General features: G+C 43.2%; 9 non-coding genes and 2 pseudogenes across 9 annotated transcripts; 3 read left to right on the plus strand and 8 right to left on the minus strand.

Annotated features, from left to right (window-relative positions):
• The first annotated feature begins 9,788 nt into the window (after window positions 1-9,788).
• On the plus strand, window positions 9,789-9,952 carry LOC134996205 (U1 spliceosomal RNA). The gene has a single exon (XR_010198910.1). It is a non-coding gene; the product is annotated as a U1 spliceosomal RNA (small nuclear RNA).
• Window positions 9,953-10,104: 152 nt separating this feature from the next.
• Window positions 10,105-10,267, plus strand: LOC134996556 (U1 spliceosomal RNA). The gene has a single exon (XR_010199229.1). It is a non-coding gene; the product is annotated as a U1 spliceosomal RNA (small nuclear RNA).
• Window positions 10,268-10,922: 655 nt separating this feature from the next.
• LOC134996275 (U1 spliceosomal RNA) lies at window positions 10,923-11,085 on the plus strand. Its single transcript, XR_010198978.1, has one exon. It is a non-coding gene; the product is annotated as a U1 spliceosomal RNA (small nuclear RNA).
• Window positions 11,086-20,555: 9,470 nt separating this feature from the next.
• On the minus strand, window positions 20,556-20,718 carry LOC134996380 (U1 spliceosomal RNA). The gene has a single exon (XR_010199080.1). It is a non-coding gene; the product is annotated as a U1 spliceosomal RNA (small nuclear RNA).
• Window positions 20,719-20,870: 152 nt separating this feature from the next.
• Window positions 20,871-21,034, minus strand: LOC134996150 (U1 spliceosomal RNA). Its single transcript, XR_010198856.1, has one exon. It is a non-coding gene; the product is annotated as a U1 spliceosomal RNA (small nuclear RNA).
• A 674-nt stretch (window positions 21,035-21,708) lies between these two features.
• Window positions 21,709-21,871, minus strand: LOC134996381 (U1 spliceosomal RNA). The gene has a single exon (XR_010199081.1). It is a non-coding gene; the product is annotated as a U1 spliceosomal RNA (small nuclear RNA).
• Window positions 21,872-22,023: 152 nt separating this feature from the next.
• On the minus strand, window positions 22,024-22,187 carry LOC134996255 (U1 spliceosomal RNA). Its single transcript, XR_010198960.1, has one exon. It is a non-coding gene; the product is annotated as a U1 spliceosomal RNA (small nuclear RNA).
• A 694-nt stretch (window positions 22,188-22,881) lies between these two features.
• On the minus strand, window positions 22,882-23,022 carry LOC134995890 (U1 spliceosomal RNA; annotated as a pseudogene).
• Window positions 23,023-23,174: 152 nt separating this feature from the next.
• On the minus strand, window positions 23,175-23,338 carry LOC134996313 (U1 spliceosomal RNA). Its single transcript, XR_010199015.1, has one exon. It is a non-coding gene; the product is annotated as a U1 spliceosomal RNA (small nuclear RNA).
• A 695-nt stretch (window positions 23,339-24,033) lies between these two features.
• Window positions 24,034-24,175, minus strand: LOC134996415 (U1 spliceosomal RNA; annotated as a pseudogene).
• A 152-nt stretch (window positions 24,176-24,327) lies between these two features.
• On the minus strand, window positions 24,328-24,491 carry LOC134996209 (U1 spliceosomal RNA). The gene has a single exon (XR_010198914.1). It is a non-coding gene; the product is annotated as a U1 spliceosomal RNA (small nuclear RNA).
• Window positions 24,492-25,139: the final 648 nt, after the last annotated feature.

A 25,139-nucleotide genomic window follows, 5' to 3' on the forward strand; every position in this document is an offset into this window, starting at 1 on the left:
TATAAAAACAGCTAGGAAGCACAATTTAGCAGTGGGTTGCAGAGAAAAAGAAAAATGCTGGCAGAAAAATCCAATTGAGTGATTAAACAGCTCTTCATTTTCTGGCTTTATTTTTATGCTAACTAATTTGTTCTCTGAAAAGTGTCCACAAAGCCAAGTATCTGATTAACATATTTGTAGGGATGGTTTTTCACCTATTACTAAATTAAACTTGCTTCATTGGAAAGGCAGCAAGATGCATCCTCATTTCAATATCTACTGAAATAATACAGGTTGACACCAGGAAACATTAACGCCACTGCATCCTTGCTGCTTTCTCATGTGGAAGTCTGTTTAATGTGAAAACAAGGTGATATCTAATTAGCACACAGGTAAGGAATTAAGAAAATCTTTATTTAAGGGTGAAGATGTTTCTCACAAAATCGTTGCCCCAATGCATCATTGAAATTCAAGCTGGAAAGATGATTTTAATATATCACTTGTACATTTTGTATTGCTCTTCTGGTGACAATGTAGTTTGTTTTTGTCAATTACCATTTTAATAATAGGGTAAAGAAAATTAAGTGGATTTTTGAAAGAAAACAATACTGTCAATATACTATTAAAACAAATTAAAATGGTAAAAGTTATTGTACTTTAAGTAAAAATAAAAGCTAAAATATCAATCCCAGTTTTGGATTACTTTAATGAACAAAAAAAAATGCATATAGCAAAGGATAGTTTCAATCTGCCTACCTCTGGGTTATGGACCCAGCATGCTTCCATTGCAGTACTCTGCTGCACATGTAAGTGCAAGAGATCCTGAAGCACTCACTCATCATGCGAAAGTACCAATGTGTTTCTTCATTGGTTGCTGGAAGAAACATCTTACAAACACTCTCCAGATTATTGACTTTTTAAAGTTTTTCTAGGAAACGTTCTAGATGAATGCTTATTAGTCTTTGTCAGTATATACTTTTTGCAAAGTGTCTCTGTGGCGCAATCGGTTAGTGTGTTCAGCTATTAATCAAAAGGTTGGTGGTTCAATCCCACCCAGGGACGTAATTGACCTTGTGATCAGATTTTGGTGATATTTAAGTAGACAAGTCAAAATTGCAAACCCCCTCTTATGGTGTAGGGTACCTGGCCTTCTCTGATGTAATCAGAGTTAGATTTGATTCAGTGATTTTATAAAAACAGCTAGGAAGCACAATTTAGCAGTGGGTTGCAGAGAAAAAGAAATATGCTGGCAGAAAAATCCAATTGAGTGATTAAACAGCTCTTCATTTTCTGGCTTTATTTTTATGCTAACTAATTTGTTCTCTGAAAAGTGTCCACAAAGCCAAGTATCTGATTAACATATTTGTAGTGATGGTTTTTCACCTATTACTAAATTAAACTTGCTTCATTGGAAAGGCAGCAAGATGCATCCTCATTTCAATATCTACGGAAATAATACAGGTTGACACCAGGAAACATTAACGCCACTGCATCTTTGCTGTTTTCTCATGTGGAAGTCTGTTTAATGTGAAAACAAGGTGATATCTAATTAGCACACAGGTAAGGAATTAAGAAAATCTTTATTTAAGGGTGAAGATGTTTCTCACAAAATCGTTGCCCCAATGCATCATTGAAATTCAAGCTGGAAAGATGATTTTAATATATCACTTGTACATTTTGTATTGCTCTTCTGGTGACAATGTAGTTTGTTTTTGTCAATTACCATTTTAATAATCGGGTAAAGAAAATTAATTGGATTTTTGAAAGAAAACAATACTGTCAATATACTATTAAAACAAATTAAAATGGTAAAAGTTATTGTACTTTAAGTAAAAATAAAAGAGCAAAAAATATTAATCCCAGTTTTGGATTACTTTAATTAACAAAAAAAATGCATATAGCAGAGGATAGTTTCAATCTGCCTACCTCTGGGTTATGGACCCAGCATGCTTCCATTACAGTACTCTGCTGCACATGTAAGTGCAAGAGATCCTGAAGCACTCACTCATCATGGGAAAGTACCAATGTGTTTCTTCATTGGTTGATGGAAGAAACATCTTACAAAAACTCTCCACATTATTGACTTTTTAAAATGTTTCTAGGAATCGTTCTAGATGAATGCTTATTAGCCTTTGTCAGTATATAGTTTTGCAAAGTGTCGCTGTGGCGCAATCAGTTAGTGTGTAAGGCTATTAACCAAAAGGTTGGTGGTTCAATCCCACCCAGGGACTTAATTGACCTTGTTATCAGATTTTGGTGATCTTTAAGTAGACAAGTCAAAATTTCAAACCCCCTGTTATGGTGTAGGGTACCTGGCCTTCTCTGATGTAATCAGAGTTAGATTTGATTCAGTGATTTTATAAAAACAGCTAGGAAGCACAATTTAGCAGTGGGTTGCAGAGAAAAAGAAATATGCTGGCAGAAAAATCCAATTGAGTGATTAAACAGCTCTTCATTTTCTGGCTTTATTTTTATGCTAACTAATTTGTTCTCTGAAAAGTGTCCACAAAGCCAAGTATCTGATTAACATATTTGTAGTGATGGTTTTTCACCTATTACTAAATTAAACTTGCTTCATTGGAAAGGCAGCAAGATGCATCCTCATTTCAATATCTACTGAAATAATACAGGTTGACACCAGGAAACATTAACGCCACTGCATCCTTGCTGCTTTCTCATGTGGAAGTCTGTTTAATGTGAAAACAAGGTGATATCTAATTAGCACACAGGTAAGGAATTAAGAAAATCTTTATTTAAGGGTGAAGATGTTTCTCACAAAATCGTTGCCCCAATGCATCATTGAAATTCAAGCTGGAAAGATGATTTTAATATATCACTTGTACATTTTGTATTGCTCTTCTGGTGACAATGTAGTTTGTTTTTGTCAATTACCATTTTAATAATCGGGTAAAGAAAATTAATTGGATTTTTGAAAGAAAACAATACTGTCAATATACTATTAAAACAAATTAAAATGGTAAAAGTTATTGTACTTTAAGTAAAAAAAAAAGCTAAAATATCAATCCAAGTTTTGGATTACTTTAATGAACAAAAAAAAAATGCATATAGCAAAGGATAGTTTCAATCTGCCTACCTCTGGGTTATGGGCCCAGCATGCTTCCAGTGCAGTACTCTGCTGCACATGTAAGTGCAAGAGATCCTGAAGCACTCACTCATCATGCGAAAGTACCAATGTGTTTCTTCATTGGTTGCTGGAAGAAACATCTTACAAAAACTCTCCAGATTATTGACTTTTTAAAGTTTTTCTAGGAAACGTTCTAGATGAATGCTTATTAGTCTTTGTCAGTATGTACTTTTTGCAAAGTGTCTCTGTGGCGCAATCGGTTAGTGTGTTCAGCTATTAATCAGAAGGTTGGTGGTTCAATCCCACCCAGGGATGTAATTGACCTTGTGATCAGATTTTGGTGATATTTAAGTAGACAAGTCAAAATTTCGAAAACCCCTGTTATGGTGTAGGGTACCTGGCCTTCTCTGATGTAATCAGAGTTAGATTTGATTCAGTGATTTTATAAAAACAGCTAGGAAGCACAATTTAGCAGTGGGTTGCAGAGAAAAAGAAATATGCTGGCAAAAAAATCCAATTGACTGATTAAACAGCTCTTCATTTTCTGGCTTTATTTTTATGCTAACAAATTTGTTCTCTGAAAAGTGTCCACAAAGCCAAGTATCTGATTAACATCTTTGTAGGGATGGTTTTTCACCTATTACTAAATTAAACTTGCTTCATTGGAAAGGCAGCAAGATGCATCCTCATTTCAATATCTACTGAAATAATACAGGTTGACACCAGGAAACATTAACGCCACTGCATCCTTGCTGCTTTCTCATGTGGAAGTCTGTTTAATGTGAAAACAAGGTGATATCTAATTAGCACACAGGTAAGGAATTAAGAAAATCTTTATTTAAGGGTGAAGATGTTTCTCACAAAATCGTTGCCCCAATGCATCATTGAAATTCAAGCTGGAAAGATGATTTTAATATATCACTTGTACATTTTGTATTGCTCTTCTGGTGACAATGTAGTTTGCTTTTGTCAATAACCATTTTAATAATCGGGTAAAGAAAATTAATTGGATTTTTGAAAGAAAACAATACTGTCAATATACTATTAAAACAAATTAAAATGGTAAAAGTTATTGTACTTTAAGTAAAAATAAAAGAGCAAAAATATCAATCCCAGTTTTGGATTACTTTAATTAACAAAAAAAAAATGCATATAGCAGAGGATAGTTTCAATCTGCCTACCTCTGGGTTATGGACCCAGCATGCTTCCATTACAGTACTCTGCTGCACATGTAAGTGCAAGAGATCCTGAAGCACTCACTCATCATGGGAAAGTACCAATGTGTTTCTTCATTGGTTGATGGAAGAAACATCATACAAAAACTCTCCACATTATTGACTTTTTAAAATGTTTCTAGGAATCGTTCTAGATGAATGCTTATTAGCCTTTGTCAGTATGTACTTTTGCAAAGTGTCGCGGTGGCGCAATCAGTTAGTGTGTAAGGCTATTAACCAAAAGGTTGGTGGTTCAATCCCACCCAGGGACTTAATTGACCTTGTTATCAGATTTTGGTGATCTTTAAGTAGACAAGTCAAAATTTCAAACCCCCTGTTATGGTGTAGGGTACCTGGCCTTCTCTGATGTAATCAGAGTTAGATTTGATTCAGTGATTTTATAAAAACAGCTAGGAAGCACAATTTAGCAGTGGGTTGCAGAGAAAAAGAAAAATGCTGGCAGAAAAATCCAATTGAGTGATTAAACAGCTCTTCATTTTCTGGCTTTATTTTTATGCTAACTAATTTGTTCTCTGAAAAGTGTCCACAAAGCCAAGTATCTGATTAACATATTTGTAGTGATGGTTTTTCACCTATTACTAAATTAAACTTGCTTCATTGGAAAGGCAGCAAGATGCATCCTCATTTCAATATCTACTGAAATAATACAGGTTGACACCAGGAAACATTAACGCCACTGCATCCTTGCTGCTTTCTCATGTGGAAGTCTGTTTAATGTGAAAACAAGGTGATATCTAATTAGCACACAGGTAAGGAATTAAGAAAATCTTTATTTAAGGGTGAAGATGTTTCTCACAAAATCGTTGCCCCAATGCATCATTGAAATTCAAGCTGGAAAGATGATTTTAATATATCACTTGTACATTTTGTATTGCTCTTCTGGTGACAATGTAGTTTGTTTTTGTCAATTACCATTTTAATAATCGGGTAAAGAAAATTAATTGGATTTTTGAAAGAAAACAATACTGTCAATATACTATTAAAAAAAATTAAAATGGTAAAAGTTATTGTACTTTAAGTAAAAATAAAAGCTAAAATATCAATCCCAGTTTTGGATTACTTTAATGAACAAAAAAAAAATGCATATAGCAAATGATAGTTTCAATCTGCCTACCTCTGGGTTATGGGCCCAGCATGCTTCCAGTGCAGTACTCTGCTGCACATGTAAGTGCAAGAGATCCTGAAGCACTCACTCATCATGCGAAAGTACCAATGTGTTTCTTCATTGGTTGCTGGAAGAAACATCTTACAAAAACTCTCCAGATTATTGACTTTTTAAAGTTTTTCTAGGAAACGTTCTAGATGAATGCTTATTAGTCTTTGTCAGTATGTACTTTTTGCAAAGTGTCTCTGTGGCGCAATCGGTTAGTGTGTTCAGCTATTAATCAAAAGGTTGGTGGTTCAATCCCACCCAGGGATGTAATTGACCTTGTGATCAGATTTTGGTGATATTTAAGTAGACAAGTCAAAATTTCGAAAACCCCTGTTATGGTGTAGGGTACCTGGCCTTCTCTGATGTAATCAGAGTTAGATTTGATTCAGTGATTTTATAAAAACAGCTAGGAAGCACAATTTAGCAGTGGGTTGCAGAGAAAAAGAAATATGCTGGCAAAAAAATCCAATTGACTGATTAAACAGCTCTTCATTTTCTGGCTTTATTTTTATGCTAACAAATTTGTTCTCTGAAAAGTGTCCACAAAGCCAAGTATCTGATTAACATCTTTGTAGGGATGGTTTTTCACCTATTACTAAATTAAACTTGCTTCATTGGAAAGGCAGCAAGATGCATCCTCATTTCAATATCTACTGAAATAATACAGGTTGACACCAGGAAACATTAACGCCACTGCATCCTTGCTGCTTTCTCATGTGGAAGTCTGTTTAATGTGAAAACAAGGTGATATCTAATTAGCACACAGGTAAGGAATTAAGAAAATCTTTATTTAAGGCTGAAGATGTTTCTCACAAAATCGTTGCCCCAATGCATCATTGAAATTCAAGCTGGAAAGATGATTTTAATATATCACTTGTACATTTTGTATTGCTCTTCTGGTGACAATGTAGTTTGCTTTTGTCAATTACCATTTTAATAATCGGGTAAAGAAAATTAATTGGATTTTTGAAAGAAAACAATACTGTCAATATACTATTAAAACAAATTAAAATGGTAAAAGTTATTGTACTTTAAGTAAAAATAAAAGAGCAAAAATATCAATCCCAGTTTTGGATTACTTTAATTAACAAAAAAAAAATGCATATAGCAGAGGATAGTTTCAATCTGCCTACCTCTGGGTTATGGACCCAGCATGCTTCCATTACAGTACTCTGCTGCACATGTAAGTGCGAGAGATCCTGAAGCACTCACTCATCATGGGAAAGTACCAATGTGTTTCTTCATTGGTTGATGGAAGAAACATCATACAAAAACTCTCCACATTATTGACTTTTTAAAATGTTTCTAGGAATCGTTCTAGATGAATGCTTATTAGCCTTTGTCAGTATGTACTTTTGCAAAGTGTCGCGGTGGCGCCATCAGTTAGTGTGTAAGGCTATTAACCAAAAGGTTGGTGGTTCAATCCCACCCAGGGACTTAATTGACCTTGTTATCAGATTTTGGTGATCTTTAAGTAGACAAGTCAAAATTTCGAAAACCCCTGTTATGGTGTAGGGTACCTGGCCTTCTCTGATGTAATCAGAGTTAGATTTGATTCAGTGATTTTATAAAAACAGCTAGGAAGCACAATTTAGCAGTGGGTTGCAGAGAAAAAGAAATATGCTGGCAAAAAAATCCAATTGACTGATTAAACAGCTCTTCATTTTCTGGCTTTATTTTTATGCTAACAAATTTGTTCTCTGAAAAGTGTCCACAAAGCCAAGTATCTGATTAACATCTTTGTAGGGATGGTTTTTCACCTATTACTAAATTAAACTTGCTTCATTGGAAAGGCAGCAAGATGCATCCTCATTTCAATATCTACTGAAATAATACAGGTTGACACCAGGAAACATTAACGCCACTGCATCCTTGCTGCTTTCTCATGTGGAAGTCTGTTTAATGTGAAAACAAGGTGATATCTAATTAGCACACAGGTAAGGAATTAAGAAAATCTTTATTTAAGGGTGAAGATGTTTCTCACAAAATCGTTGCCCCAATGCATCATTGAAATTCAAGCTGGAAAGATGATTTTAATATATCACTTGTACATTTTGTATTGCTCTTCTGGTGACAATGTAGTTTGCTTTTGTCAATTACCATTTTAATAATCGGGTAAAGAAAATTAATTGGATTTTTGAAAGAAAACAATACTGTCAATATACTATTAAAACAAATTAAAATGGTAAAAGTTATTGTACTTTAAGTAAAAATAAAAGAGCAAAAATATCAATCCCAGTTTTGGATTACTTTAATTAACAAAAAAAAAATGCATATAGCAGAGGATAGTTTCAATCTGCCTACCTCTGGGTTATGGACCCAGCATGCTTCCATTACAGTACTCTGCTGCACATGTAAGTGCAAGAGATCCTGAAGCACTCACTCATCATGGGAAAGTACCAATGTGTTTCTTCATTGGTTGATGGAAGAAACATCATACAAAAACTCTCCACATTATTGACTTTTTAAAATGTTTCTAGGAATCGTTCTAGATGAATGCTTATTAGCCTTTGTCAGTATGTACTTTTGCAAAGTGTCGCGGTGGCGCAATCAGTTAGTGTGTAAGGCTATTAACCAAAAGGTTGGTGGTTCAATCCCACCCAGGGACTTAATTGACCTTGTTATCAGATTTTGGTGATCTTTAAGTAGACAAGTCAAAATTTCAAACCCCCTGTTATGGTGTAGGGTACCTGGCCTTCTCTGATGTAATCAGAGTTAGATTTGATTCAGTGATTTTATAAAAACAGCTAGGAAGCACAATTTAGCAGTGGGTTGCAGAGAAAAAGAAAAATGCTGGCAGAAAAATCCAATTGAGTGATTAAACAGCTCTTCATTTTCTGGCTTTATTTTTATGCTAACTAATTTGTTCTCTGAAAAGTGTCCACAAAGCCAAGTATCTGATTAACATATTTGTAGGGATGGTTTTTCACCTATTACTAAATTAAACTTGCTTCATTGGAAAGGCAGCAAGATGCATCCTCATTTCAATATCTACTGAAATAATACAGGTTGACACCAGGAAACATTAACGCCACTGCATCCTTGCTGCTTTCTCATGTGGAAGTCTGTTTAATGTGAAAACAAGGTGATATCTAATTAGCACACAGGTAAGGAATTAAGAAAATCTTTATTTAAGGGTGAAGATGTTTCTCACAAAATCGTTGCCCCAATGCATCATTGAAATTCAAGCTGGAAAGATGATTTTAATATATCACTTGTACATTTTGTATTGCCCTTCTGGTGACAATGTAGTTTGTTTTTGTCAATTACCATTTTAATAATAGGGTAAAGAAAATTAAGTGGATTTTTGAAAGAAAACAATACTGTCAATATACTATTAAAACAAATTAAAATGGTAAAAGTTATTGTACTTTAAGTAAAAATAAAAGCTAAAATATCAATCCCAGTTTTGGATTACTTTAATGAACAACAAAAAAATGCATATAGCAAAGGATAGTTTCAATCTGCCTACCTCTGGGTTATGGACCCAGCATGCTTCCATTGCAGTACTCTGCTGCACATGTAAGTGCAAGAGATCCTGAAGCACTCACTCATCATGCGAAAGTACCAATGTGTTTCTTCATTGGTTGCTGGAAGAAACATCTTACAAACACTCTCCAGATTATTGACTTTTTAAAGTTTTTCTAGGAAACGTTCTAGATGAATGCTTATTAGTCTTTGTCAGTATATACTTTTTGCAAAGTGTCTCTGTGGCGCAATCGGTTAGTGTGTTCAGCTAACCCTTGTGCACTATCCTGACTTCTCCTCCTGTCTGCTTACTTTGTGCCTTCCAATGCACAATGCAAACTACAGGTAGTGCTGCAGGGCCCACACCCTTTTACTTGCCTTACGGAGCAGCTCTGGAGCTGTTTCAGTGCCAAGCTGCTGTAAGAAATAAGCTTGAATGCTTCAGAGGCTGGGGCATTGTCAACATGAGCCCCACACCAAAGGAGGGTGGAGGTGTTTAATGCGAACTAGGGGTCATCCAAGCGCCGCAAAAGGCCGCCATACCCTGCACGCCCCTTTTCTCTTTTCATATGCAGATGAGGATTGAAGCCAACTTTGACCCACTGCTTGGATGACATCACCATATGCAAATCCATCTGCTGCAGGCCTTCCCCCCGGAATGCTTGCACTAGTTGTTGCATTTGGTTTGTTGTTTGGGGGTGCTTCAGTATTAGGCAGCCTTCTGCCCTCCCATGTTCATCTGAAAATATGTGTTCTCCCTGCAGTTGTTGTCCCCAGATGAGAGTTCCCTTGTGCTGCCTCAGTTGAATCTCCTTTACTTGACAGAGATGTGCCTGAGCAGCGGCCCTCCCCAGCCCTATCCCAAATCATACTTATTTTGCATAGGAGATACCATGGTCATGAAGATTGTTCTCCCAGGGTGAGGTTCATTCATTGCATTTTGGGTATGCTGACCCCTGTGATTTCCCCAAATGTGGGTAACTCGACTGCATTATTTGTGGTAGTGGGGGACTGTGTTTGTGTTTTCCTCTGGTCAGCTCTGGTAAAAGTCAGATTTCTTTGTTTCAGATCTTCCTCTAGCCTTGTTCTTCTTTCGAGAGTTCCCTTGTGCTTCCTCAGTTGGATCTCCTTCAGTTGACAGGGCGGTGCCCGAGCAGCGACCCTCCCCAGCTCAAGCCCAACTCCTACTTACCTGCCAGGTGAGATACTATGATCATGAAGGTGCTTCTTCCAGGGCAAGGCTTACCCATTGCACTCTGGGTGTGCTGCCCCTGTGATTTCCCCAAATGTGGGAAACTTGACTGCATAATTTGTGTTTCCCCTGGTCGGCTCTCGTATAATTCAGATCTCTTTGTCTCAGGTCTCTCTCCAGCCTAGTTTGCTGTCTGTTTCCACTTCTTTTTTCTTGAGCCCCTCCCTTTTATACCCTTGTGCACTATCCTGACTTCTCCTCCTGTCTGCTTACTTTGTGCCTTCCAATGCACAATGCAAACTACACACCCTTTTACTTGCCTTACAGAGCAGCTCTGGAGCTGTTACAGTGCCAAGCTGCTGTAAGAAATCAGCTTGAATGCTTCAGGGGCTGGGGCATTGTCAACATGAGCCCCACACCGAAGGAGGGTGGGGGTGTTTAATGCGAACTAAGGGTCATCCAAGCGCCGCAAAAGGCCGCCATGCCCTGCATGCCCCTTTTCTCTTTTCATATGCAGATGAGGGTTCCAGCCAACTTTGGCCCACTGCTTGGATGACATCACCGTATGCAAATCCGTCTTCTGCAGAACTTCCCCCAGGAATGCTTGTACTAGTTGTTGCATTTGGTTTGTTGTTTGGGGGTGCTTCAGTATTAGGCAGCCTTCTGCCCTCCCATGTTCATCTGAAAATATGTGTTCTCCCTGCAGTTGTTGTCCCCAGATGAGAGTTCCCTTGTGCTGCCTCAGTTGAATCTCCTATACTTGACAGAGATGTGCCTGAGCAGCGGCCCTCCCCAGCCCTATCCCAAATCATACTTATTTTGCATAGGCGATACCATGGTCATGAAGATTGTTCTCCCAGGGTGAGGTTCATTCATTGCATTCTGGGTATGCTGACCCCTGTGATTTCCAAAATGTGGGAAACTCGACTGCATTATTTGTGGTAGTGGGGGACTGTGTTTGTGCTTTCCTCTGGTCAGCTCTGGTAAAAGTCAGATTTCTTTGTCTCAGATCTTCCTCTAGCCTTGTTCTTCTTTCGAGAGTTCCCTTGTGCTGCCTCAGTTGGATCTCCTTCACTTCACAGGGGGTGCCCGAGCAGCAATCCTCCACAGCTCTGGCCCAACTCCTACTTACCTGCCAGGTGAGATACTATGATCTTCACTGTTAGGGCAATCAGGATGTGGAATTCCCTGCCAGGGAAGGTGGTAATGGCGGACTCTGTAATTGGATTTAAAAAAGGAATGGATACATTTCTGAATGAAAAAGCTATCCAAGTTTATAATACTTAAAATATCAACATGGTTAATCCGGGGGTAACATGAGTTGTAGTAGCTAACTAGTCATAATACATTATTAAGCAAGTATGTAGAATCATCACAACTTAAAACAGGTTGAACACGATGGGCAATTTGCCTCTATTCAACCTCAAAAACTATGTTACTATATGTTACTATATTACTATGTTACTGTAGTATACAGAACACCACAATGCAATGAGCAGTGATAGTGAGCACTGATGAGGATACTAGAACTGACACTGAGCAGCAAGATGCAGCACTGGACTATTAGTAATGTACTGTAGTATGCTGAGCACAACAATGCAGCACAAGACAATGAGCAGTGATACTGAGCACTGATGAGGATACTACTGAGAACTGACACTGAGCAGGAGAGACACACTACTAGTATTACTGAGCAGCAATAAGTATCCACTGATACTGAGCACTGATATTGAGATTTCCACTGAGAGAACATAGCCACGTCCTCTCCGCTCTCTCTTCAATGCACGAGTAAAAATGGCGGCAACGCGCAGCTCTTTATATGGAATCCGAATCTCGCGAGAATCCGACAGCGGGATGATGACATTTTCCCTTGTTCATAGAATTTGGGAGTCATTTTGATCCCAAAGTATTATTAACCTCAATAACCATAATTTCCACTCATTTTCAGTCTATTCTTAACACCTTACACCTCACAATATTATTTTTAGTCCTAAAATTTGCACCGAGGTCGCTGGATGACTAAGCTCAGCGACCCAAGTGGCCGACACAAACACCTGGCCCATCTAGGAGTGGCACTGCAGTGTCACGCAGGATAGCCCTTCCAAAAAACACTCCCCAAACAGCACATGACGCAAAGAAAAAAAGAGGCGCAATGAGGTAGCTGTGTGACTAAGCTCAGCGACCCAAGTGGCCGACACAAACACCTGGCCCATCTAGGAGTGGCACTGCAGTGTCACGCAGGATGGCCCTTCCAAAAAACACTCCCCAAACAGCACATGACGCAAAGAAAAAAAGAGGCGCAATGAGGTAGCTGTGTGACTAAGCTCAGCGACCCAAGTGGCCGACACAAACACCTGGCCCATCTAGGAGTGGCACTGCAGTGTCACGCAGGATGGCCCTTCCAAAAACACTCCCCAAACAGCACATGACGCAAAGAAAAAAAGAGGCGCAATGAGGTAGCTGTGTGACTAAGCTCAGCGACCCAAGTGGCCGACACAAACACCTGGCCCATCTAGGAGTGGCACTGCAGTGTCACGCAGGATGGCCCTTCCAAAAAACACTCCCCAAACAGCACATGACGCAAAGAAAAAAAGAGGCGCAATGAGGTAGCTGTGTGACTAAGCTCAGCGACCCAAGTGGCCGACACAAACACCTGGCCCATCTAGGAGTGTCACTGCAGTGTCACGCAGGATGGCCCTTCCAAAAAACACTCCCCAAACAGCACATGACGCAAAGAAAAAAAGAGGCGCAATGAGGTAGCTGTGTGACTAAGCTCAGCGACCCAAGTGGCCGACACAAACACCTGGCCCATCTAGGAGTGGCACTGCAGTGTCACGCAGGATGGCCCTTCCAAAAAACACTCCCCAAACAGCACATGACGCAAAGAAAAATGAAAGAAAAAAGAGGTGCAAGATGGAATTGTCCTTGGGCACTCCCACCCACCCTTATGTTGTATAAACAGGACATGCACACTTTAACCAACCCATCATTTCAGTGACAGGGTCTGCCACACGACTGTGACTGAAATGACGGGTTGGTTTGGACCCCCACCAAAAAAGAAGCAATTAATCTCTCCTTGCACAAACTGGCTCTACAGAGGCAAGATGTCCACCTCATCATCATCCTCCGATTCATCACCGTGTACATCCCCCTCCTCACAGATTATCAATTCGTCCCCACTGGAATCTACCATCTCAGCTCCCTGTGTACTTTGTGGAGGCAATTGCTGCTGGTCAATGTCTCCACGGAGCAATTGATTATAATTCATTTTAATGAACATCATCTTCTCCACATTTTCTGGAAGTAACCTCGTACGCCGATTGCTGACAAGGTGAGCGGCGGCACTAAACACTCTTTCGGAGTACTACTTGTGGGAGGGCAACTTAGGTAGAATAAAGCCAGTTTGTGCAAGGGCCTCCAAATTGCCTCTTTTTCCTGCCAGTATACGTACGGACTGTCTGACGTGCCTACTTGGATGCGGTCACTCATATAATCCTCCACCATTCTTTCAATGGTGAGAGAATCATATGCAGTGACAGTAGACGTCATGTCCGTAATCGTTGGCAGGTCCTTCAGTCCGGACCAGATGTCAGCATCAGCAGTCGCTCCAGACTGCCCTGCATCACCGCCAGCGGGTGGGCTCGGAATTCTGAGCCTTTTCCTCGCACCCCCAATTGCGGGAGAATGTGAAGGAGGAGCTGTTGACCGATCAAGTTCCACTTGACTTGATAATTTTCTCACCAGCAGGTCTTTGAACCCCTGCAGACTTGTGTCTGCCGGAAAGAGAGATACAACGTAGGTTTTAAATCTAGGATCGAGCACGGTGGCCAAAATGTAGTGCTCTGATTTCAACAGATTGACCACCCGTGAATCCTGGTTAAGCGAATGAAGGGCTCCATCCACAAGTCCCACATGCCTAGCGGAATCGCTCTGTCTTAGCTCCTCCTTCAATGTCTCCAGCTTCTTCTGCAAAAGCCTGATGACGGGAATGACCTGACTCAGGCTGGCAGTGTCTGAACTGACTTCACGTGTGGCAAGTTCAAAAGGTTGCAGAACCTTGCACAACGTTGAAATCATTCTCCACTGCGCTTGAGACAGGTGCATTCCACCTCCTATATCGTGGTCAGATGTATAGGCTTGAATGGCCTTTTGCTGCTCCTCCATCCTCTGAAGCATATAGAGGGTTGAATTCCACCTCGTTACCACTTCTTGCTTCAGATGATGGCAGGGCAGGTTCAGGCGTTTTTGGTGTTGCTCCAGTCTTCTGTACGTGGTGCCTGTACGCCGAAAGTGTCCCGCAATTCTTCTGGCCACCGACAGCATCTCTTGCACACCCCTGTCGTTTTTTAAATAATTCTGCACCACCAAATTCAAGGTATGTGCAAAACATGGGACGTGCTGGAATTTGCCCAGATATAATGCACGCACAATATTGCTGGCGTTGTCCGATGCCACAAATCCACAGGAGAGTCCAATTGGGGTAAGCCATTCTGCGATGATCTTCCTCAGTTGCCGTAAGAGGTTTTCAGCTGTGTGCGTATTCTGGAAAGCGGTGATACAAAGCGTAGCCTGCCTAGGAAAGAGTTGGCGTTTGCGAGATGCTGCTACTGGTGCCGCCGCTGCTGTTCTTGCGGCGGGAGTCAATACATCTACCCAGTGGGCTGTCACAGTCATATAGTCCTGAGTCTGCCCTGCCCCATTTGTCCACATGTCCGTGGTTAAGTGGACATTGGGTACAACTGCATTTTTTAGGACACTGGTGAGTCTTTTTCTGAGGTCTGTGTACATTTTCGGTATCGCCTGCCTAGAGAAATGGAACCTAGATGGTATTTGGTACCGGGGACACAGTACCTCAATCAAGTCTATAGTTGGCTCTGAAGTAATGATGGATACCGGAACCACGTTTCTCACCGCCCAGGATGCCAAGGCCTCAGTTATCCGCTTTGCAGCAGGATGACTGCTGTGATATTTCATCTTCCTTGCAAAGGACTGTTGGACAGTCAATTGCTTGGTGGAAGTAGTAAAAGTGGTCTTACGACTTCCCCTCTGGGATGACCATCGACTCCCAGCAGCAACAACAGCAGCGCCAGCAGCAGTAGGCGTTACACTCAAGGATGCATCGGAGGAATCCCAGGCAGGAGAGAACTCGTCAGAATTGCCAGTGACATGGCCTGCAGGACTATTGGCATTCCTGGGGAAGGAGGAAATTGACACTGAGGGAGTTGGTGGGGTGGTTTGCGTGAGCTTGGTTACAAGAGGAAGGGATTTACTGGTCAGTGGACTGCTTCCGCTGTCGCCCAAAGTTTTTGAACTTGTCACTGACTTATGATGAATGCGCTGCAGGTGACGTATAAGGGAGGATGTTCCGAGGTGGTTAACGTCCTTACCCCTACTTATTACAGCTTGACAAAGGCAACACACGGCTTGACACCTGTTGTTCGCATTTCTGTTGAAATACTTCCACACCGAAGAGCAGTTTTTTTTGGTATTTTCACCAGGCATGTCAATGGCCATATTCCTCCCACGGACAACAGGTGTCTCCCCGGGTGCCTGACTTAAACAAACCACCTCACCTCCCCAGCGCCAGCAACACCCATATCCTCCTCATCCTGGTGTACTTCAACACTGACATCTTCAATCTGACTATCAGGAACTGGACTGCGGGTGCTCCTTCCAGCACTTGCAGGGGGTGTGCAAATGGTGGAAGGTGCATGCTCTTCACGTCCAGTGTTGGGAAGGTCAGGCATCGCAACCGACACAATTGGACTCTCCTTGTGGATTTGTGATTTTGAAGAACGCACAGTTCTTTGCTGTGCTTTTGCCAGCTTAAGTCTTTTCATTTTTCTAGCGAGAGGCTGAGTGCTTCCATCCTCATGTGAAGCTGAACCACTAGCCATGAACATAGGCTAGGGCCTCAGCCGTTCCTTGCCACTCCGTGTGGTAAATGGCATATTGGCAAGTTTACGCTTCTCCTCCGACGATTTTTATTTAGATTTTTGAGTCCTTTTTTTTACTGATCTTTTGTGTTTTGAATTTTACATGCTCTGTACTATGACATTGGGCATCGGCCTCGGCAGACGACGTTGATGGAATTTCATCGTCTCGGCCATGACTAGTGGCAGCAGCTTCAGCACGAGGTGGAAGTGGATCTTGATCTTTCCCTATTTTTGGAACCTCAACATTTTTGTTCTCCATATTTTAATAGGCACAACTAAAAGGCACCTCAGGTAAACAATGGAGATGGATGGATACTAGTATACTTATGGATGACGAGTGACTGACGACACAGAGGTAGCTACAGCCGTGGACTACCGTACTGCGTCTGCTAGTATAGAGATGATAATTAATGATATAAAAAAAATATATATATAACTACTGTAGGTATATATTATATAATGACGGACCTGGTGGACACTGTCAGCAGACTGCTAAACTACTAGTATGATGAAGATAGAAAAAAAAAACCCACCACAGGTAGGTAGGTATACAATTATGGACGAGCACTGACGACACAGAGATAGCCACAGCCGTGGCCTACCGTACTGCGTCTGCTAGTATAGAGATGATAATTAATGATATAAAAAAAAATATATATAACTACTGTAGGTATATATAATGTAATGACGGACCTGGTGGACACTGTCAGCAGACTGCTAAACTACTAGTATGAAGAAGATAGAAAAAAAACTTCACCACAGGTAGGTATACAATTATGGACGAGTGACGACACAGAGGTAGGTACAGCCGTGGACTACCGTACTGCGTCTGCTAGTATAGATAATATACTAAATATATTACTACTGTAGGTATATAATATAATGACGGACCTGGTGGACACTGTCAGCAGACTCCTAAACTACTAGTATGAAGAAGATAGAAAAAAAAACCCACCACAGGTAGGTAGGTATACAATTATGGACGAGCACTGACGACACAGAGATAGCCACAGCCGTGGCCTACCGTACTGCGTCTGCTAGCATAGATAATATACTAAATATATTACTACTGTAGGTATATAATATAATGACGGACCTGGTGGACACTGTCAGCAGACTGCTAAACTACTAGTATGAAGAAGATAGAAAAAAAAACCCCACCACAGGTAGGTATACAATTATGGACGAGTGACGACACAGAGGTAGGTACAGCCGTGGACTACAGTACTGCGTCTGCTAGTATAGATAATATACTAAATATATTACTACTGTAGGTATATAATATAATGACGGACCTGGTGGACACTGTCAGCAGACTCCTAAACTACTAGTATGAAGAAGATAGAAAAAAAAACCCCACCACAGTTAGGTATACAATTATGGACGAGTGACGACACAGAGGTAGGTACAGCCGTGGACTACCGTACTGCGTCTGCTAGTATAGATAATATACTAAATATATTACTACTGTAGGTATATAATATAATGACGGACCTGGTGGACACTGTCAGCAGACTCCTAAACTACTAGTATGAAGAAGATAGAAAAAAAACACCCCACCACAGGTAGGTATACAATTATGGACGAGCACTGACGACACAGAGATAGCCACAGCCGTGGACTACCGTACTGCGTCTGCTAGTATAGATAATATAATAAATATATTACTACTGTAGGTATATAATATAATGATGGACCTGGTGGACACTGTCAGCAGACTCCTAAACTACTAGTATGAAGAAGATAGAAAAAAAAAACCCACCACAGGTAGGTAGGTATACAATTATGGACGAGCACTGACGACACAGAGATAGCCACAGCCGTGGACTACCGTACTGCGTCTGCTAATATAGAGATGATAAAGATGATAGAGATGAAAAAAATATATAACACTACTGCAGGTAAATATTTATATAATATAATGTATGACCGACCTGCTGGACACTGTCAGCAGAATGCGTTTATAGAATAAAAAAAAAAAACACCACAGGAGTGTTTAACTTTTTCAGGCAGACAATATACTGGTGGTCACACTGGCAGCAAAAGTGTGCACTGTACTCCTGCTATAACTGCTCCCCAGTCTCCCCCACAATTAAGCTGTGTGAGCAGTGAGCACTCAGCACAGTCAGATATACATAGATGATATATCATGCAGCACACTGAGGCTGAGCACATATATGGTATGTGTATCGTTTTTTTTCAGGCAGAGAACGGATTATAAATAATAAAACTGGTGGTCACTATCAGCAAAACTCTGCACTACTGAGTACTCCTGACAAGTTCAACTGCTCCCCAAATTAGTAGTAAATCAAATGTCACTCGTCTCTATCTTCTAATCTAAACGGAGAGGACGCCAGCCACGTCCTCTCCCTATCAATCTCAATGCACGTGTGAAAATGGCGGCGACGCGCGGCTCCTTATATAGAATCCGAGTCTTGTGAGAATCCGACAGCGGGATGATGACGTTCGGGCGCGCTCGGGATAACCGAGCAAGGCGGGAGGATCCGAGTCTGCTCGGACCCGTGCAAAAAAGGGTGAAGTTCGGGCGGGTTCGGATTCCGAGGAACCGAACCCGCTCATCTCTAATGGCCACCCAGCATGACGCCTCCCTTCTTGACCATGCTGTAATTGCAGTCGCACTGCAGTTCAGCGTGATCATAAAAAATGGTGTAGCCTCCTGCTGGTGCAGACTGTATGTGCGCGCAGGAAGCCGCCACCATTTTTGTGATCACAGCGGCTGAATGTGATGTCATACAGCCGCTGTGACCACGCCCCCTGTGTCTCCTCCATTGCAGACCCCATTTTGAAGCCTTGCCCCCGCACCGCTCCATCCCTGACTTGGAAATGGAGTGTTGCTGACCCCCCTCTCCCCCCCTGCCCCGATTGACAGGCAGAGGCGATCGCATTCTCTGCGGGGTGCCGCAGAAAATGCAGGCACATGCGTATGCTCTTAGCAATTTTTGCAGTTGGATCGCTTATTGTGATTGCAATCCAGCCTGAATCAGGCCCTATTACCTATCACAATGCGCTGCGGGCAGTACAAAATTGGTTTAATATAGGAGAAAAACCCCCAGACCTGTGCTCCTTAACTGTACCTGGTGGCTAGTGGAGCGGCTGCCCAGTAATCAGTGTCCACGCCAGTGCGCACACGGTCCACCCCCTACGGCCACGCTCCCCTTCATCAGCGGCCTCGTGATCCGGAAGGGCGGTGTGTGTGTGACTGACCTTAGGAAGAAACCGGAGCCTCCGCTGCAGTGACCCAGCAACCAGGGCACGGGAGTATACAGCGCCGCTGGGAGTGATGAAGCTGCAGTAAAGATGTCTATTAGACCTAGCCTGCTGCAGCCCTTGTAGATTCTCATAAAACAAGTTCTTCTTTTCTTGTCAAAATTAATAGCTAAGAATAGGCTGCCTGAGGCAGGCCCCTGTTAAGTGGCCTGCTACTGAAGGCACCAACTACAAACTGAGCTCCCTGTTCATGGAAGCGGGGTTATAGAGGAGAATGCACTGAGCTTCTTGGGAACAGTCAAAAGCTTTGAGCCGGTTGGTGCCTCAGATCAAGATCCTACTCTACACACCAATGTGAATCCTTGTGGAGTCCAGTGTACCCCACAGAAGAAATTAATGTGTCACACCCATTGGCAGCAACCTTAGAATAGCTGCTGACGGGCACAATTGAGAAAGGAAGGGGGGGGGGGCATTTGAATCCAACACATAGATGCAATTCAAATATGTAATTTGTACCTTCCTATTTTAAAATATAATGGATGAACCTCACCCTGTGAGAACAATCTTCATGATCAAGAGATCTCACATGCAAAATAAGTATGAGTTGGGATAGGGCTGGGGAGGGTGGCTGCTCGGGCAGCCCCTCCCCCGTCAAGTTAAGGAGATTCAACTGAGGAAGCACAAGGGAACTTTCGTCTGGGGACAACAACTGCAGGGAGACCACATCTTTTCAGATGAACATGGGAGGGCGGAAGGCTGCCTAATACTGAAGCACCATCAAATATCAAACCATATGCAACAACTAGTACAAGCATTCCTGGGGGAAGGTCTGCAGAAGACGGATTTGCATACGGTGATGTCATCCAAGCAGTGGGCCAAAGTTGGCTGGAACCCTCATCTGCATATGAAAAGAGAAAAGGGGCATGCAGGGCATGGCGGCCTTTTGCGGTGCTTGGATGACCCTTAGTTCGCATTAAACACCCCCACCCTCCTTTTGTGTGGGGCTCATGTTGGCTCTGCCCCAGCCCCTGAAGCATTCAAGCTGATTTCTTGCAGCAGCTGGGCACTGTAACAGCTCCAGAGCTGCTCTGTAAGGCAGCTAAAAGGGTGTGGGCCCTGCAGCACTACCTGTAGTTCGCATTGTGCGTTTGAAGGCACAAAGTAAGCAGACAGGAGGATAAGTCAGGATAGTGCGCAAGGGCATAGAAGGGAGCGGCTCAAGAAAAGAGAAGTGGAAACAGAAAGCAAACTAGGCTGGAGAGAGACCTGAGACAAAGAGATCTGAATTATACGAGAGCCGACCAGGGGAAACACAAATTATGCAGTCAAGTTTCCCACATTTGGGGAAATCGCAGGGGCAGCACACCCAGAGTGCAATGGGTGAGCCTTGCCCTGGGAGAAGCACCTTCATGATCATAGTATCTCACCTGGCAGGTAAGTAGGAGTTGGGCTAGAGCTGGGGAGGGTCGCTGCTCGGGTACCCCCCTGTAAAGTGAAGGAGATCCAACTGAGGCAGCACAAGGGAACTCTCGAAAGAAGAACAAGGCTAGAGGAAAATCTGAGACAAAGAAATCTGACTTTTACCAGAGCTGACCAGAGGAAAGCACAAACACAGTCCCCCACTACCAAAAATAATGCAGTCAAGTTTCCCACATTTGGGGAAATCACAGGGGTCAGCATACCCAAAATGCAATGAATGAACCTCACCCTGGGAGAACAATCTTCATGACCATGGTATCTCCTATGCAAAATAAGTATGATTTGGAATAGGGCTGGGGAGGGCCGCTGCTCAGGCACATCTCTGTCAAGTAAAGGAGATTCAACTGAGGCAGCACAAGGGAACTCTCATCTGGGGACAACAACTGCAGGGAGAACACATATTTTCAGATGAACATGGGAGGGCAGAAGGCTGCCTAATACTGAAGCACCCCCAAACAACAAACCAAATGCAACAACTAGTGCAAGCATTCCTGGGGGAAGTTCTGCAGAAGACGGATTTGCATACGGTGATGTCATCCAAGCAGTGGGTCAAAGTTGGCTTCAACCCTCATCTGCATATGAAAAGAGAAAAGGGGCGTGCAGGGCTTGGCGGCCTTTTGCGGTGCTTGGATGACCCCTAGTTCGCATTAAACTCCTCCACCCTCCTTTGGTGTGGGGCTCATGTTGGCCATGCCCCATCCCCTGAAGCATTCAAGCTGATTTCTTGCAGCAGCTGGGCACTGTAACAGCTCCAGAGCTGCTCTGTAAGGCAAGTAAAAGGGTGTGGGCCCTGCAGCACTACCTGTAGTTTGCATTGTGCATTGGAAGGCACAAAGTAAGCAGACGGGAGGAGAAGTCAGGATAGTGCACAAGGGTATAGAAGGGAGCGGCTAAAGAAAAGAGAAGTGGAAACAGACAGCAAACTAGGCTGGAGAGAGACCTGAGACAAAGAGATCTGAATTATACGAGAGCCGACCAGGGGAAACACAAATTATGCAGTCAAGTTTCCCACATTTGGGGAAATCGCAGGGGCAGCACACCCAGAGTGCAATGGGTGAGCCTTGCCCTGGGAGAAGCACCTTCATGATCATAGTATCTCACCTGGCAGGTAAGTAGGAGTTGGGCTAGAGCTGGGGAGGGTCGCTGCTCGGGCACCCCCCTGTCAAGTGAAGGAGATCCAACTGAGGCAGCACAAGGGAACTCTCGAAAGAAGAACAAGGCTAGAGGAAGATCTGAAACAAAGAAATCTGACTTTTACCAGAGCTGACCAGAGGAAAACACAAACACAGTCCCCCACTACCACAAATAAAGCAGTCGAGTTTCCCACATTTGGGGAAATCACAGGGGTCAGCATACCCAGAATGCAATGAATGAACCTCACCCTGGGAGAATAATCTTCATGACCATGGTATCTCCTATGCAAAATAAGTATGATTTGGGATAGAGCTGGGGAGGGCCGCTGCTCAGGCACATCTCTGTCAAGTAAAGGAGATTCAACTGAGGCAGCACAAGGGAACTCTCATCTGGGGATAACAACTGCAGGGAGAACACATATTTTCAGATGAACATGGAGGGCAGAAGGCTGCCTAATACTGAAGCACCCCCAAACAACAAACCAAATGCAACAACTAGTGCAAGCATTCCTGGGGGAAGGCCTGCCGCAGATGGATTTGCATATGGTGATGTCATCCAAGCAGTGGGTCAAAGTTGGCTTCAACCCTCGTCTGCATATGAAAAGAGAAAAGGGGCGTGCAGGGCATGGTGGCCTTTTGCGGCGCTTGGCTGACCCCTAGTTTGCATTAAACACCTCCACCCTCCTTCGGTGTGGGGCTCATGTTGGCTATGCCCCAGCCCCTGAAGCATTCAAGCTGATTTCTTGCAGCAGCTGGGCACTGTAACAGCTCCAGAGCTGCTCTGTAAGGCAAGTAAAAGGGTGTGGGCCCTGCAGCACTACCTGTAGTTTGCATTGTGCATTGGAAGGCACAAAGTAAGCAGACGGGAGGAGAAGTCAGGATAGTGCACAAGGGTATAGATGGGAGGGGCTCAAGAAAAAAGAAGTGGAAACAGACAGCAAACTAGGCTGGAGAGAGACCTGAGACAAATAGATCTAAATTATACGAGAGCCGACCAGGGGAAACACAAATTATGCAGTCAAGTTTCCCACATTTCGGGAAATCGCAGGGGCAGCACACCCAGAGTGCAATGGTGGGCCTTGCCCTGGGAGAAGCACCTTCATGATCATAGTATCTCACCTGGCAGGTAAGTAGGAGTTGGGCTAGAGCTGGGGAGGGTCGCTGCTCGGGCACCCCCCTGTCAAGTGAAGGAGATCCAACTGAGGCAGCACAAGGGAACTCTCGAAAGAAGAACAAGGCTAGAGGAAGATCTGAAACAAAGAAATCTGACTTTTACCAGAGCTGACCAGAGGAAAACACAAACACAGTCCCCCACTACCACAAATAAAGCAGTCGCGTTTCCCACATTTGGGGAAATCACAGAGGTCAGCATACCCAGAATGCAATGAATGAACCTCACCCTGGGAGAACAATCTTCATGACCATGGTATCTCCTATGCAAAATAAGTATGATTTGGAATAGGGCTGGGGAGGGCCGCTGCTCATGCACATCTCTGTCAAGTAAAGGAGATTCAACTGAGGCAGCACAAGGGAACTCTCATCTGGGGACAACAACTGCAGGGAGAACACATATTTTCAGATGAACATGGGAGGGCAGAAGGCTGCCTAATACTGAAGCACCCCCAAACAACAAACCAAATGCAACAACTAGTACAAGCATTCCTGGGGGAAGTTCTGCAGAAGACGGATTTGCATATGGTGATGTCATCCAAGCAGTGGGTCAAAGTTGGCTTCAACCCTCGTCTGCATATGAAAAGAGAAAAGTGGCGTGCAGGGCATGGCGGCCTTTTGCGGCGCTTGGATGACCCCTAGTTCGCATTAAACACCTCCACCCTCCTTCGGTGTGGGGCTCATGTTGGCTATGCCCCAGCCCCTGAAGCATTCAAGCTGATTTCTTGCAGCAGCTGGGCACTGTAACAGCTCCAGAGCTGCTCTGTAAGGCAAGTAAAAGGGTGTGGGCCCTGCAGCACTACCTGTAGTTCGCATTGTGCGTTGGAAGGCACAAAGTAAGCAGAGAGGAGGAGAAGTCAGGATAGTGCGCAAGGGCATAGAAGGGAGCGGCTCAAGAAAAGAGAAGTGGAAACAGACAGCAAACTAGGCTGGAGAGAGACCTGAGACAAAGAGATCTGAATTATATGAGAGCCGACCAGGGGAAACACAAATTATGCAGTCAAGTTTCCCACATTTGGGGAAATCGCAGGAGCAGCACACCCAGAGTGCAATGGGTGAGCCTTGCCCTGGGAGAAGCACCTTCATGATCATAGTATCTCACCTGGCAGGTAAGTAAGATTTGGGCTAGAGCTGGGGAGGGTCGCTGCTCGGGTACCCCCCTGTCAAGTGAAGGAGATCCAACTGAGGCAGCACAAGGGAACTCTCGAAAGAAGAACAAGGCTAGAGTAAAATATGAGACAAAGAAATCTGACTTTTACCAGAGCTGACCAGAGGAAAGCACAAACACAGTCCCCCACTACCACAAATAATGCAGTCAAGTTTCCCACATTTGGGGAAATCACAGGGGTCAGCATACCCAAAATGCAATGAATGAACCTCACCCTGAGAGAACAATCTTCATGACCATGGTATCTCCTATGCAAAATAAGTATGATTTGGAATAGGGCTGGGGAGGGCCGCTGCTCATGCACATCTCTGTCAAGTAAAGGAGATTCAACTGAGGCAGCACAAGGGAACTCTCATCTGGGGACAACAACTGCAGGGAGAACACATATTTTTAGATGAACATGGGAGGGCAGAAGGCTGCCTAATACTGAAGCACCCCCAAACAACAAACCAAATGCAACAACTAGTGCAAGCATTCCTGGGGGAAGTTCTGCAGAAGACGGATTTGCATACGGTGATGTCATCCAAGCAGTTGGTCAAAGTTGGCTTCAACCCTCATCTGCATATGAAAAGAGAAAAGGGGCGTGCAGGGCATGGCGGCCTTTTGCGGTGCTTGGGTGACCCCTAGTTCGCATTAAACACCTCCACCCTCCTTTGGTGTGGGGCTCATGTTGGCCATGCCCCATCCCCTGAAGCATTCAAGCAGATTTCTTGCAGCAGCTGGGCACTGTAACAGCTCCAGAGCTGCTCTGTAAGGCAAGTAAAAGGGTGTGGGCCCTGCAGCACTACCTGTAGTTTGCATTGTACATTGGAAGGCACAAAGTAAGCAGACGGGAGGAGAAGTCAGGATAGTGCACAAGGGTATAGAAGGGAGCGGCTGAAGAAAAGAGAAGTGGAAACAGACAGCAAACTAG

This window comes from Pseudophryne corroboree, unplaced genomic scaffold (genome assembly GCF_028390025.1).
Source record: "Pseudophryne corroboree isolate aPseCor3 unplaced genomic scaffold, aPseCor3.hap2 scaffold_142, whole genome shotgun sequence".
Lineage (NCBI taxonomy): Eukaryota > Metazoa > Chordata > Amphibia > Anura > Myobatrachidae > Pseudophryne > Pseudophryne corroboree.